Consider the following 13717-nt stretch of genomic DNA (forward strand, 5'->3'; position numbering starts at 1 on the left):
CCCACAGAACTCATTACATTTTTGCCAGAATTAGATCATTCTCTCTGATAACTGTGAGGGCATCAGACAAGCTTCGTGTTGTATTGATATGGACATTTTTTTATATCTAATTTATTTTATTTTATTGATACAGTTTTTCCTGCTCTTTTCTTAGGCTTTTTAATTCAGTGTCTCTACTTTTAAGCGGCACAAACCTCTCAGCTACAACCTCGTTTGCTTTTTGCCGGCTCTTTCCTCAGTCTTCTCCTGTCCCTGCATGGATGAGAAGAGGGTTGAGGGAGTACATATGAACTTAACCCAAAAGGGTAATATGGGTGACAAAGTACAATTAGAATGGATGAGGTAGATTAATTCCATTTCCCCTCTTCCTCCTGTATGTCATGATTTTGATTTATTGTCTAACTGCAGAGTATCACCTAAGATTACTATTTGTATTTTCCATTTCAAAACAGGACAACATCCCTTTAATAGAGTTTGGGTTAAGATTGTCCTTGATCCCTCCTGTAAAAGTCAGGTTTCATGTCCTTCTGCCTAATAAAACAAAAGTCTTAGCCTTGGGAATGCAGGCCAGAGCAGTGATTTTCAAATTTGGGGTTAGAAAAACAACCACCTGGATTTCTCATAAAAGATTCACATTGTTCAGAGATATTATCAGGAATCTATAGTTTTATAAGTATTCCAGATAATTCTAGTTCAGATAATTTAAGGACCATGGCTCCATTTTGGTTTCCTGCGCTTTTTTAAAGCTCTAAACTGGTATTATTCAAACAAAAATATTAAGACCCAAACCCCCGGGCTTAAGAAAACTATGGGAGGAGGTGATGGTGGGTTCCTATCATGTCTTTTGTGAAACCTGTGGTCGGCTCAGCACCCTAGCAATATGTATGGAGCTGATTAACTCTATCCTGCATTCCATCATTCTCTACCAATCCAGGAAAGGTGAACAATTCCTAGAAAGAGCTCAAGCATGATGATGCATGAGGGACATAGTCGGAGTGTCATCATGAACTTGCCCAAAGGATTCTGCTAGTTATTAGCAAACAGTGTTTGATGGAGTGTATTAGGAACAGACTAAAGATCAGGCAGAAACGACCCCGTTTCATCAGGTGATGGGACACCGTTGAAGGCTCAGCCACGGAATTTCCCTGTGTCTCCAGACACGCTGAGTAGGGTGAGGCTGCGAGAACAACAAAACCACAACCAACATTCAGCACTGGGTTGATGATCGTATTTTTCTGAACGAAGTTCTCAACATGAGACTGACAGTTCCAAACAAATTATCTGCCTCAGACACACACAGTTTCTCCTTTTGTCTGTGTTAATAAAACGGCTAAGACGAAAGTCCCGAATATGTGAGTGTGAGAGGGAGGGTCGAGGCCTGCGTGCCTCCTCTCTCCTGCAGGGGCACAGGAAGGCGACAGAGAAACATGGATCTGGGTCAGATGCAAACTAATGATTGGTGGAATATCGTCAGGAACTCCAACGCCTGGAGCGAGAAAACCTTGAAAAAATCTAGAATTCTCAAAAAGAGGTTGATAACGTTTGTTACGTGTAGGGTGACTTTCAGAGGAGGGTCATTGCTGATGATTGAGGCCGGTTGCTACCGTGTGCCCATGAGGACAAAACACAGAAGACTGTTTCTGTTTTTGTGACAGTGCGGCAGAGGCCAACACAAACTTTTTTTCTACTATCGAGAACTTTCTGCCTGGCATGATTGGTGTTTCCAGAAATACAAGAGAATGAAATGTAGTTCTTAATGTTGAAGAGCCTACAGTCTGTCTGAATAAAGGATCTCACCTTCTCTCTGCTTTTCCAAGTCATAGGAAGAGGGACCCCACAGGTGTGTTCTTTTCATAGGCTACGTAACGTAGGTGTTGTTTTGTTTTCTTTCTAACATGAAAATAACAGAACAGAGGGGGTTGATTAAAGACACCAAGTTTCCAGGGTCCCTGGGTGGCTCAGTCAGCTAAGCATCTGACTCTTGCTTTCGGCTAAGGTCATGATCTCACAGTTGGTGAGTTCGAGCCCCCCACATTGGGCTTTGTGTTGATGGCGCGGAACCTGCTTGAGATTCTCTCCCTCTCCCTCTTTCTCTGTCTCTGTCCTGCTCGTGCTCTCTCGTGTTTTCTTGGTGAGGACACCCAAGTTTCAAAGTAATAAACTACAGAAGAAATACCTGTGTATATATATGGCCCATGAGTTCTCTTTAATACCAAAATTAATAATGATAAAGTAACAACAAGCACAAAGGGTTAGGAATTCTGTTTTTTTTTTTAATGTTTGCTTATTTATGAGAGAGAGGGAGAAAGAGTAAGGGAGGAGCAGAGAGAGAGAGACAGAGACAGAGCAAGAACCCCAAGCAGGTTCCACACTGTCAGCACAGAGCCTGATGTGGGGCTTGAACTCACGAACTGTGAGATCATGACCTGAGCCAAAATCAAGAGTCAGACATGTAACTGACTGAGTCACCAGGCACCCCAAAAGGAATTCTGTTCTAATATGTGAAAAATTATAGGAGAATTCATGGATGTTCTGAATGAACCCAGAATTCCAAGTCCACAAATTTGAATTTCTGTCCTAAGGACAAAATTTAGAGACAGTCTTGGGGAACAAATGTTCCATAGTTGTGAATAGTAAAACAAATGATAACTTGGAAACTAAGGAACTGTTTTCCCAGCTTTTAAAGGGGCGCCTGGGTGGCTCAGTCGGTTAAGTGTCCGACTTCAGCTCAGGTCATGATCTCACGGTTCAAGGGTTTGAGCCCCACATCCGGCTTTGTGCTGATAGCTCAGAGCCTAGAGCCTGCTTCAGATTCTGTGTCTCCTCTCTCTGCCCCTCCCCTGCTCATGCTCATGCTCTGTCTCTGTCTCTCAACAATAAATAAATGTTAAATAAATAAATGAATAAGTAAAACAGTTAAATAGAGTGGATTGTATATATTAGAGAATATGGGCCTGAAAAATAGTGACTTGTTTCCCTAGAAAGGCATTCAGTGATCAGCAGAACTCCTCACAGGTGCCATGGTTGCATGTTTCTTTATCGACAGAATTCTTGTGTTTGGGAATTGGGAAATGCTGCCTAGAGTCCTTCATTAGGATTCTCACAAGTCATTAATCTCTGAAAACTATTTGTCAGGCAAAGTAGTAATTGATAAAATCCTTGTATGTTGAAGTTATTGACTAATGATAAGTGCCCCCTGGAGGACAGTTACGGTTGGTAAACTGTGCACAATTTGTGCTTCGAGAGGGGACATCTCGTCAGGAGTGTGCACCAGGGAGAGAAAATCCAGTTTAGGGATGAACTGGACACTTAGCTCAGAAAATTATTTATGTGATGGCCAGGCAGAAAGACAAGTTGAGATCAAGAAACCAAGTAACGGAGTTGGGGGGTCAGAGGTCCAGAATGAACAGATCAGACCTTGGATCTGGAGAGACTACCTGTCAACAGAGAAAGAGTACGGCTTTGCAGCAGCTGGGGGCCCTGAAGGGAAGGACTCGGATGCATGCATCTATCTCCCTGTGGCAGTGAATTGCGCGCCCCCTGCGTGGGTGCTGGCCGCTTGACCAGGTGTTTTTAACATAGGGACAAGCGCGTTGGACCAGTGACAGCCACCAGCAGGGGTCCGATCTGAACACCCCGCCTTCCCTGTTGGACACTCTCCGTGGAACTTTGGGCAGGGGGCCAGGCAGTCAGGGATGTGTGGAAACCATGCAGGGAGTCCTCCCGGGCACAGTGACCCTTATAATAACAGTAAGCCACTCTGTGTCTTTTTTACCGGGCGGACATTTTCACTGACGGTGCAAAACAATGGTGGATAAAGCTACTGGCAACTCAGCACAAGTCAAGGCTGTGGCCACAGACGACATGTCGTCACTGTATTTCTCATTGCCGTGCAACACACGCACGCGCACACACTCACACCAATTTTACTTATGAACAACCTTGATGATGGGATAAAAATTACTACTCCTTGTACATGTTGAGCCTTGAGTATATGATATGTCCTTGTAATATTCTGTGTGACAAAGTGAGAATTGTGCGTCAAGCTGTTGTGCTGCTTGTCTCTAAGCAAAACCCGTGTTTGATTATTCCATTTGCGAGCTGAATGAGCCCCCTTATTCATGAAGCCGTCTACTTGAAATTCCCAGCAGACTGACAAGTTATGATTATTCAGACTTGAATATTTTGGTGATATTTCCTTTAAAACAAACAAAAAACAACAAAATGAAAGATGAAGTAAACCCGTCCCTTTTAGGAAGCAGGTGGCAACGATAAAATTGGAGCTTTCAAGCAAAATTTAGATATTTGGAAAAATGGTATCTGCTGCCATGGTCTGGAGAGCTTCTCAATGCTGAAAGATGTTTCTGTTGAGATTCATGGTAAATATTAACAAATGTGATGTTTTAAGATGTGGTATAATGAAATGTATCAAAGTTGGGAAGTTCTTTTTAACTCGGTGAGGCAATATTTTTCAAATGCCTTATGCGTGCTGCTACCAAATCCACATAGAGAAGAAGATCTATTCAAGGCGCACGATGGAAAGTAGTTTGCGTAATAAGCACATGACAGATATAATTCCCACTCTCCTTTTGTCATACAAAACTAAGAACACACAGCCGCCCACACATGTACACACGCAATATGCGAATCACAATAACTCACAATATCCTGTTATCTCCCAGTCCCCTCCAGTATGCTCTGCTCCCTTAACCCTCACGGTCCTGTCGTCTGGGTGAACTTCTCACGTAGACTCTGTGTGTGTGTGTGTGTGTGTGTGTGTGTGTGTTCATCGGATTTCACTGATGTGCTCACCGTGCTCGTATACTCAGAGCTGCAGACTGTGATGTCGGAGGGGGGGGCGGCTGGTCAGCAAGAGGGTGTGACCACTGCCTACCACTGCTCTGTGCCCCGCCCTCCGGAGGCCCTCACCCTCTCCTCTGTCTTTGGAATATGTACTCTGCTTCCCTTCCCGGCTTCCTGCAGCTGCCCCAAGGGAATGGCCTTAAGAAAGTGAGTGTGGAGATCATCTGAATGACGTGCATGACCAGACCCAGGTAAAGCCTGGAAAGAAACTTGGAGGACTTGGCGGGCAGGTGCAGAGATCTGCTCATCTTGTGGCCGCCCCAGACAAGCCTCGAAGGAAAGGCCCCTTTGCTTATAAAACCTGCCACCTACCAGTCTGGAGCGGTCGGCCTGTTTCTCTACTTTCTTCTCGTGTTCCACAGGAGGGGCCCTTTTCAGATTAACCTGGGAAGCTCCTGACAAAGTTGGAGAACCGTATGTGGGCCCTTCGATTCTCTGGCTGTCCAGATAACCACAGTTCAGAATAACTGGGGAAGGGAGAGATCCACTCTTTTTGACATTGCCTGCATACCCCGCAGCAGATGCCTGACCTTTGCTACTTGTTGGCTTATAGCAGGGTGCTCTCTTCAGACTGAAATGTGGACTGTTCAGTACTTGCAGAGACAGAACACACAGGTCACTCTTACAGAGACCCATTTGTCTGCATTTGTGATGTCCCAGTGTAAACAACTCCAGGATCCCTACAATCCTGCCTGCAAGTTCCATGAAGAGGTGACTGACCGCTTGGGAGTCGTTCTATTTTTCCCATCATTGTTTGTGCCAACTCGTTTATGAAACTATTAATGGTTTGATCCTCCCTTCCCTTTGGCTTTGGAAATCTGATATCTGATCAGACCCTCTTCTATTTCAAAAAAAATCTCCTAAAATGGGAAAACCATTGGGTCCATTGTCCCAGTCTCATTCTCTAGGTGGGTACATGTCTAACCTGCCAATAGAAGCAATTTTGAAAGGTGTCAGGCACAATGTGTCGAAACATACATTTCTTGTTTACATGACAAATACTTTCAGTAACCAAACATACTTTTTATCTAAGGAAATTCTTAGAGAAATTTTTCATTTTCACTTTATGTTGTTCAATTAGGTCAGCATTCTCGTTTAATAAATAGCTCTTAATATACTTTGAGACAGTTAATGGCACCCTGGGTCTTTGCTTTTTTCTTTCTTTCTTTTTTTTAATATCTTTACTCCATTAACCTTTCCTCACATGGAGTTAATTCTATTTAATCATTTTTGTTGCTTGTTTTTGGATCTACTTAAATTTCGTTCTGTTTTGTTTCCAAATACCATTTTTAAAATGTAAGAGGCTGCATTGAACTCAACTCAAGCCATGTCATGGATAGCGGCCAATCTATCCATAGCAATTAGGTACCATTCTTCTGCCTGTGAGACAGTTGGCTCCCATTTGTACTGTATTGAAAAGATTTCTTTTTCCAAGGCGCTTTAAGGATAAAGTAAATCAAACCTGTGTGCCCTGCTGGAAATAACATTAAGGAAAAAAATGAGAATTAGGTCATGAGAAAATGGTCATTCTAGTTATCTATTCCTTTTGTTTTATTTTATTTCGAAGTTTATTTTGAGACAGTGGGTGAGGGACAGAGAGAGGGAGAGAGTGAGAACCCAAGCGGCCTCCACACTGTCAGTGCAGAGCCTGATATGGAGCTCAGACTCCCAAACTGCGAGATCATGACCTGAGCCGAAATCAAGAATCGGAGGCGAGGGGAGCCTGGCTGGTTCAGCCGGTTGAGCGTCTGACTTCGGTTCAGGTCATGATCTCATGGTTCATGGGTTTGAGCCCTGCGTCAGGCTCTGTGCTGACAGCTCAGAGCCTGGAGCCTGCTTCAGATTCTGTGTCTCCCTCTCTCTCTCTGCCCTTCCTCTGCCTGTGCACGCTCTCTGTCTCTCTCTCTCTCTTAAAAGTAAATAATCATTAAAAAAAAAGTTAAAAAAATTATATAAAAACCAAAAGAATCGGATGCTCAACCAACTGAGCCACCCAGGCACCCCTAATATTTGTTCATTTTATTTTATTATTTTTGATAGCATGTTTTGAAATATTTTCTAAAGATGCATATTCTTTAATCCTGAGAGTGCTCAGTTGGGTGTTAGTCTTTTAAAATAACAGTTATATCTAATGCCACTTCTCATCCCGTCTTTTAGACTAGTTAATTTGATTCTGATGGAGTGCTAACAAAGGCCCATTTGTTAGACATCTGCTCTGGCTAATGCACTCAGGTGTGCGCATGACCTGAAAAGCTCACAATTTCTTGGCAGACATAAGAGACGGTAGCTTTAAAATGGGTCACACACGTAGAAGAAGAAACAGTACCGTGGCAGCCCGATGCAGGAATGATTCTATCTAGGAAATTAGAAAATGCTCACAGAAGAAGCTGGGCCTTGAAGAATGCAATGAATCAAGGCATAAAAAGCTATAGGGAGAAAGATATGGGCTAGTGAGACCATGGGACCTTTCCAGGGAAGGAAGAATAACTCAGGGATAGAATTCTGTATGAATAGAAACAGCAGAGAAATGATAGAATCTGGGACCAGAAAAATCAGTTAAATGCTGCGTTTTTATGTCTGTGGCTCGTGAAAATATGTGAAGAGGCAGATGTACTTGCAACAAAAGAAGTGTGGGGACAAAAGTGGCATGAGATCCTGGAGAGTTTTTGAGCTAGGTTACAGAGCTTTGAAATAATAAAGAGACACCACAAAATGAAACTTAATTAAAACTTTGCGAGAATGCACGTGACGTAAGGCTTGGACGAAGGGAGAAGACAGGGTGGTCAGGGAAGAGCGTTACCCGTTCGAGGAGGCTGGATGAGGTGGGAGTAAGAGGCGCGTGACGGATAGGCTAGCTGATGGCACGGACGGTTCGTGATGGACAGTTGTGATGGGATCCCGTAGTGAAACATACGTGTGGAGGCTGGTGGCCAGCGTTGTGAGGGACCCACTCGTGTCTCCTCAGCATGTGTTGCTTCTCTGTCCTCTGGGCCAGCTTCCAAGTGCCAACAGCTCAGAGTTTACCCTGGCTGCCCGTGCCTCTTCTGCCCACTTGGTGGGCGGGCTGGAAGTGCTGGTGCCTTGGCAGCACTCAGGATCAACCATCCCTCAGCCAAGGGCTGACAGGAATGTTTGGGTCATTACCTCGTCCCCCCATGTCTTGGGTGGAATAAGTCTCAAGTGCTTGTTCTTCTCAGTGTTTCCATAGGATTAGCGTTTCCGGATGCCCACAGTGGTAAGGTAGTTTTCATTGGATTCCTTTCCTTCCTTGTATTACTTACCCTCTCTCCAGTGGTGTTCCCTGGGATCACTTCCCAAATAGAGTACTTGCCTTCTAATTCTTTTTTTCAGGATCTGTTTTAAGGAGAACCCCACTTAAGACACATAGGCTCGAAGTAGCCTTATAGCGCGACAGATTGAAATCCTAACACCGAGCCTGTTTCCGGGAATATATCGCCAACGGTTCCCTTGGAATTGCTAGAGATAATTCCTGGCATTGTTTACATCACACTTACTCTGCTTCTCCTGAGGGGAATTAGGACAGAAGGAGATGAAATGTGTTACGCTGATGCATCCGTAACAAACACTACCGACTTAATGGCTTAAAACCACACACGTGTTATTTTTTATTTCTGTAGACGAGATGTCTAGTACAGGGTCAGCGGGCCATCAGGTGTCTGGAGGTCTGTGTTCTCTCTGGAGGCTGGAAGAAAACAAGCATTTCCATGCCTTTTTTGGATTTTAAGAGTCCACCGTCAGTCCTTGGCTTCCTTCTACCTTCAGAACTAGTAATACTGCCTCTCTCTGACCATTCTTCCAATAGCCACCATTACCTCCGACCCTAACTAGTAAAAGTTCTCTGCTTTTAAGGACAAATGGGATTAGATTGGTTACTCCCCGATAATATAAAATAATCTCACCATCTCAAGGTCCTTAGCTTAGTCACATGTGCACATACCCTCTTGCCATGCAAACTAACAGTTTCCCAAATTCTGGGGATTCTGATGGGACATCTTTGAGGGGCACTATTCTACCTAGCCCACTAGCCTATGGGGGCGATAAAAAAAACAAGCATTGAAGAGATGTGAAGGGAACAGTACTTACAAACGTTGTGTGGTTTGTTGGTTTGAGTTAACTGCCATCAAAGCATAGGAGGGGAAAATTATAGACTCAGGTCAGGTAATTAATAACTCAGGGTAAGATGTGAAGAACAGAGGATAGCTATGGTAACGTTTAAAGAGACCTTGTCTCCTGCAGGCAGAAGGCAGGCTGAGCCGAGAATGAGACTGGAATTGGATTGTGCTAGACACAGAGTTGCATTCATAGCCCCAACAAGTGTTGTGGGAATTACAAGGGTGTGATAGGCAGAGGGGACAAAGATATAGTTAAGGAACGTAAGCGCAGACCTGTTTTTAAACCTTGAATGTCCAAATTCCCTTCAAATTTCTGGGTCTGCAGGAACGAGTGGGCCATGTGGCTGTCGACAGGCGTCAGGTACCTGCTGGCTGTTGGCCAGGGACATCAGCTTCCTGCCACATGGGCCTCTCGATAGGAGAGGTTACAACATGGCAGCCTGTTTTGCCCACATAATCGTTGAGATGCTACATGTTTTTTAAGCTACCGAGTTTTGGGATAATTCATTGTACACCACTAGATAACCACTGTGATGCCCAAGAGAAAGCAAATGCTGTCGAGGAAGGGCGGAATAACAGAGAGGTGGAATAAATTTTCCCTTGAGAAGCTGTCTTTGTCCTTGGCCACCTCTTTGCTTTCCGAACAGTCCGGTCCAGCAAATGGCCTGGTTTTGGTGCCAGAGTGAAGACTGTGCTTGGAGTAACAGCATGGGCTTTCTCACACCAACACTGATACCGCTTTTGGTCGTGATGAATGCGTGGCCTGATGAGGTCAGAGGAGGGCACTGAGCCCTCGGCGTGGTGCACTGCCTGGTGGATGCTGACCGGCTGCCTCGTGGCATATCAGATCACCCGTGCTTTGTCTTGACTCAGTCTGCTGTGTTGAGTGTGACTTTATCTTCACGGGCTCAGGTAGCATCACTACCTCAGGCTCACAAAGCATCTGTTTTATGATCATGGATGTTCCCAGTGTGGTCTTGGGTTAACGGACCTAGTTGAGGATGAAAGGGGTATTAAAAAATAGGACTGCGAGAGTCACTGGCCCTATATTACACCACATCACGTAGAAGCCTCTTCCTAGTAGAGCATTAGAATGACTTCATAAAAGATGCATTTGAATTGAGGTCTTTGGGGTGAATCCTTGTAGGATTGGAGTTTAAGCCAACAGCTACTGTGTGGTCCTGGACCCGCAGTAGTGGGAGATGCCTCTGAGATTAGAAGTGGGAGCTCGGCTCCTTTACCATTACCGAAGGCCAGTGACTCACCTGGGTAATATTTACCACCCGGTCTCCGAGCATCAGGCTCTGTCTGACTAGGGTTCTGGCTTTAGGAGGGTGGACAGTCATACTAAGGGACACAATAGGGGAGAGAATAGGGGGTGCTGTAGGGCTCCATTAAACCTAGAGGTACCTCCTAGTGGATATTGTGTCCACTCCTGTGCCAGTGGATTATCAGACAAAGAAAGGAGTTGCTACTCTAGCAGAAGTAGTTGACTTACTGTACTGAGGGAAAGGATGATGTTCTGTCACTGGGGTGGAGAGGTGTCTGGAGTCGGGGACACTCAGGTTCCTCGTGACCTCTCACCAAGCCTCATGATAAATACGAGTGGACCGTTGCAGCAAGCCTGGTCTGCAAAGGCCTGGGGACCAGGATGGAGATTGGAGCCATCCCGTCAGGGATAACAATCGGGCCCCTAGAACAGCAGGATTGTTGGCCGGGGTTGAGTAACATCTGGAATAGCCGGTGGGAGAAGGAGATAATGAATATGAGTTGGAGCCCTAGGATGAATTGCTCCAACAGAGACAACAGTCATGAATGTGAGAACAAGAACAAGAACTTTAGGTAAATCTAAGGAATGTCTACGCAGTGTTTCCAATGCATCACCTGTAGCCGTCTTGGAGATTAAGTCATGGAGGCGGCTCGTGAATAATACTGCATGCACGGACTCAGCCTTTCCTCCCCTGCCATTATGACCCTGACACAGCGTGTCTCTGGTTCCAGGGCCCCACACTGAAGGCGCTTCCCTGACTGGCGTAATTTTATCGAGTCAGCAGTAAATTACTGCTGTGTTAGGCTGTTAAAATTTCAGGAATGATTTGGTGTCACAACACAGCATACCCCAACCTGACTAATATTCACTGAAAGAAGAAAAAGCAGGAGGAGGAACGGGAGGGCACGCGGGTTCTCAGAAGACAGACTTACTACAATGGATGCAGGAGAAAACTCAACACGTTCTCTCACACTGGAAGCATAAGGACGAAGACCTGATGTATGGGTGGGGGAGTTAAGATACACGGAGAATCAACCCAGAGTTTCCCTAAATGCCTAAGGGTACTCAAGAGAAAGGATGAAGATAAAAATCTATAACAAGTAAGGAAGAGAAGAAACCTCTGTGGTGAGGGCTGCCTCCTGGGCTCAGGGTGAAAAGGACCACAGAAGGGGAAACATGCCAAATGTTATGGGAAACAAACATTGGGGTGACAGATCAACCAGGAGGTTGGACCTGGGGTAAAGGTGGTGATTTTAGGATGGAGTTGCACATTTTAAGAACACGTAAAAACGCAGTGACCATGCAAAGGGAGAGCGTCTCTCCGAGGAGAATACTGAGACAAACGCAGGGAGAAGCAGGAATGCCAGGCCACGTGGTCACGCTGCTCGCTGCAGAGAGCACAGATTCCCATGACGTCCTAGTGCCTGTGAGTCCTGGCTGTGCTGTGTTTTGCGTCCCTGTGTCCAAGGAGAGCTCTTTGTGTGCCTTCGTGATCGTCTCTGTCTGTGGTCCTCTGTGCCCTGCGCTGGAGTGATGTTGTGCCCACACGGACGCCTGACTCAGTTTACTCCCTCTCTGCCTGTGTCCTGTGACTGCCTGCAATGCATCCCTCTTGGGTTGTTCCCAGTGTTTGAGTCTTTTTCAAGGACATCATGACCTTTCCCATCTGCTGGCTCTTCTAACAGCTGCTTCTGTCGTAATGCCTTTTTCTCTTTATAAACCCAGCAAATTCATACTCACTCTTTAAGAATCAGATTGGTTACCTCCACCCTCCGTGACGCTGTCCCCAGGGCCTCAGAGCGGGTTTACTTGCCCTTACCTATCACACGCTCATGCTCACATAAGTATAAAGCTTCGCTGGGCAGTGATGGGTTGGTCACCCTGGCCACCTGTCCGCCTTGCCGGCTGGACTGCGTTCCTTTGCTCGGGGCCCCCATGGCAGTGGACACGTAGTGCCCGCCCCATGGGAGAGCCGTAGCTGGTGACGAAGGGCAGGATGAGGGGCGCCTGGGTGGCTCGGTTGGTTAAGCGTCCGACTTCGGCTCAGGTCATGATCTCGTGGTCTGTGAGTTTGAGCCCCGCATCAGGCTCTGTGCTGACAGCTCGGAGCCTGGAGCCTGCTTCGGGTTCTGTGTCTCCCTCTCAAAAATAAATAAACGTTAAAAAAAAAATAAAAAAGGGCAGGATGAGTTGTCCTCCCTCTGTGACTGTGTGACACCCATCACACACTGTCACATCCAGGCATGGCTCCCATGTCGTTTCGGGAGCTGCTGCAGGCCTTTCGTGTCATCCGTGTACTGATTTAGCCTGGGAATCTAAGGGATCTGAAAGCATTCGGGGTCAGGAGAGCCTAGAGAACGATTAATTCCACAACCACCAAGGCATCTGATCTCCCTCTAGGGAGCTCAGAGCTGTTCCCCTCACCAGCTGCTTCCAGAAGCCTCCGCCAAGTAGCCAGACACTGTGGCAGGAGCATTTGGTTCCCGTGACACCTGTGATCTCAGGTGGACCTCAGTGCCCCTCGCGCTCTGAGGGGACCCGGGGACGGCTCCGACCTCCTCACCGTTTCCTTCAGTTGAACAGCAAGGGTGTCCTTTAGGTCTCCTGTTTGCTCCCCCTTAACAGTCCTGGTTGCTTTGCCTTTGTGCAAATAAGCGTCAGGAGAAAATTCTGGATGGGGCTTGAATTTTACAGTGTTTGACTGGAGTGAGAAAATATTTTCCAAAACAACATGGTAGTAGCATTTATTCAAGGCCTTTTATTCTGTCTTAAAAGTAACAGGCTGGTTAAAAACCAGCATGGGATTCTTATTTCTTTTGTTATAAATATGCATTTGGTTCAGCGTGTTTTGTATTTCGTTCAGCATGTTTCTAGAGTGTTGCTCCCAATTTCAACATATAGGCCCAAATTGCATTCCCAACCAATTCAGCTTGTTTTGAATCAAGCTCTCCAAATAGGCTGCCCAGCCATTAGCAGCTCGTTTTTCAAGAACAGAGAGTGGAATTACGATGAGAGCTACAGTGTGGGTATTTGGCCACAGACACTAAAATTGCTTTCGTGCTTCTCTCATCAAGCCAGCCACAACCGCTCACTCCATAAAAGTGGGGATTTTATTATATTATTCTATTTTCATTGTGTCCTTTACGTGCAGCAAAATTCACCCTTTCTCGCGCACAGTGCTGCGACTGTGACAGAGGCGTGTGCACATCCACGTGGGCACCAGGGCGTCAGGTACAGAGTGGTTTCCCCGCGTCCCTGGAACTCAGTGATGGGTTTGCTCTCCCTCCGTCCGTGTCTTCAGAAGGTACCATGCCTGAAATCGTGTGTAGTTTTTCTACTTTGCCTTCCTGGACCTCGTACCCTGAATGTGAGGCTCTGTGATGTTGCCCACTTTACCCAAAGTCCATGTCGTTGTGCTGCTGATTAGAATATTCCATTCTGTGGATGGCCC

The sequence above is a fragment of the Panthera leo genome, chromosome D1 (genome assembly GCF_018350215.1).
Source record: "Panthera leo isolate Ple1 chromosome D1, P.leo_Ple1_pat1.1, whole genome shotgun sequence".
In the NCBI taxonomy this organism is placed as follows: domain Eukaryota; kingdom Metazoa; phylum Chordata; class Mammalia; order Carnivora; family Felidae; genus Panthera; species Panthera leo.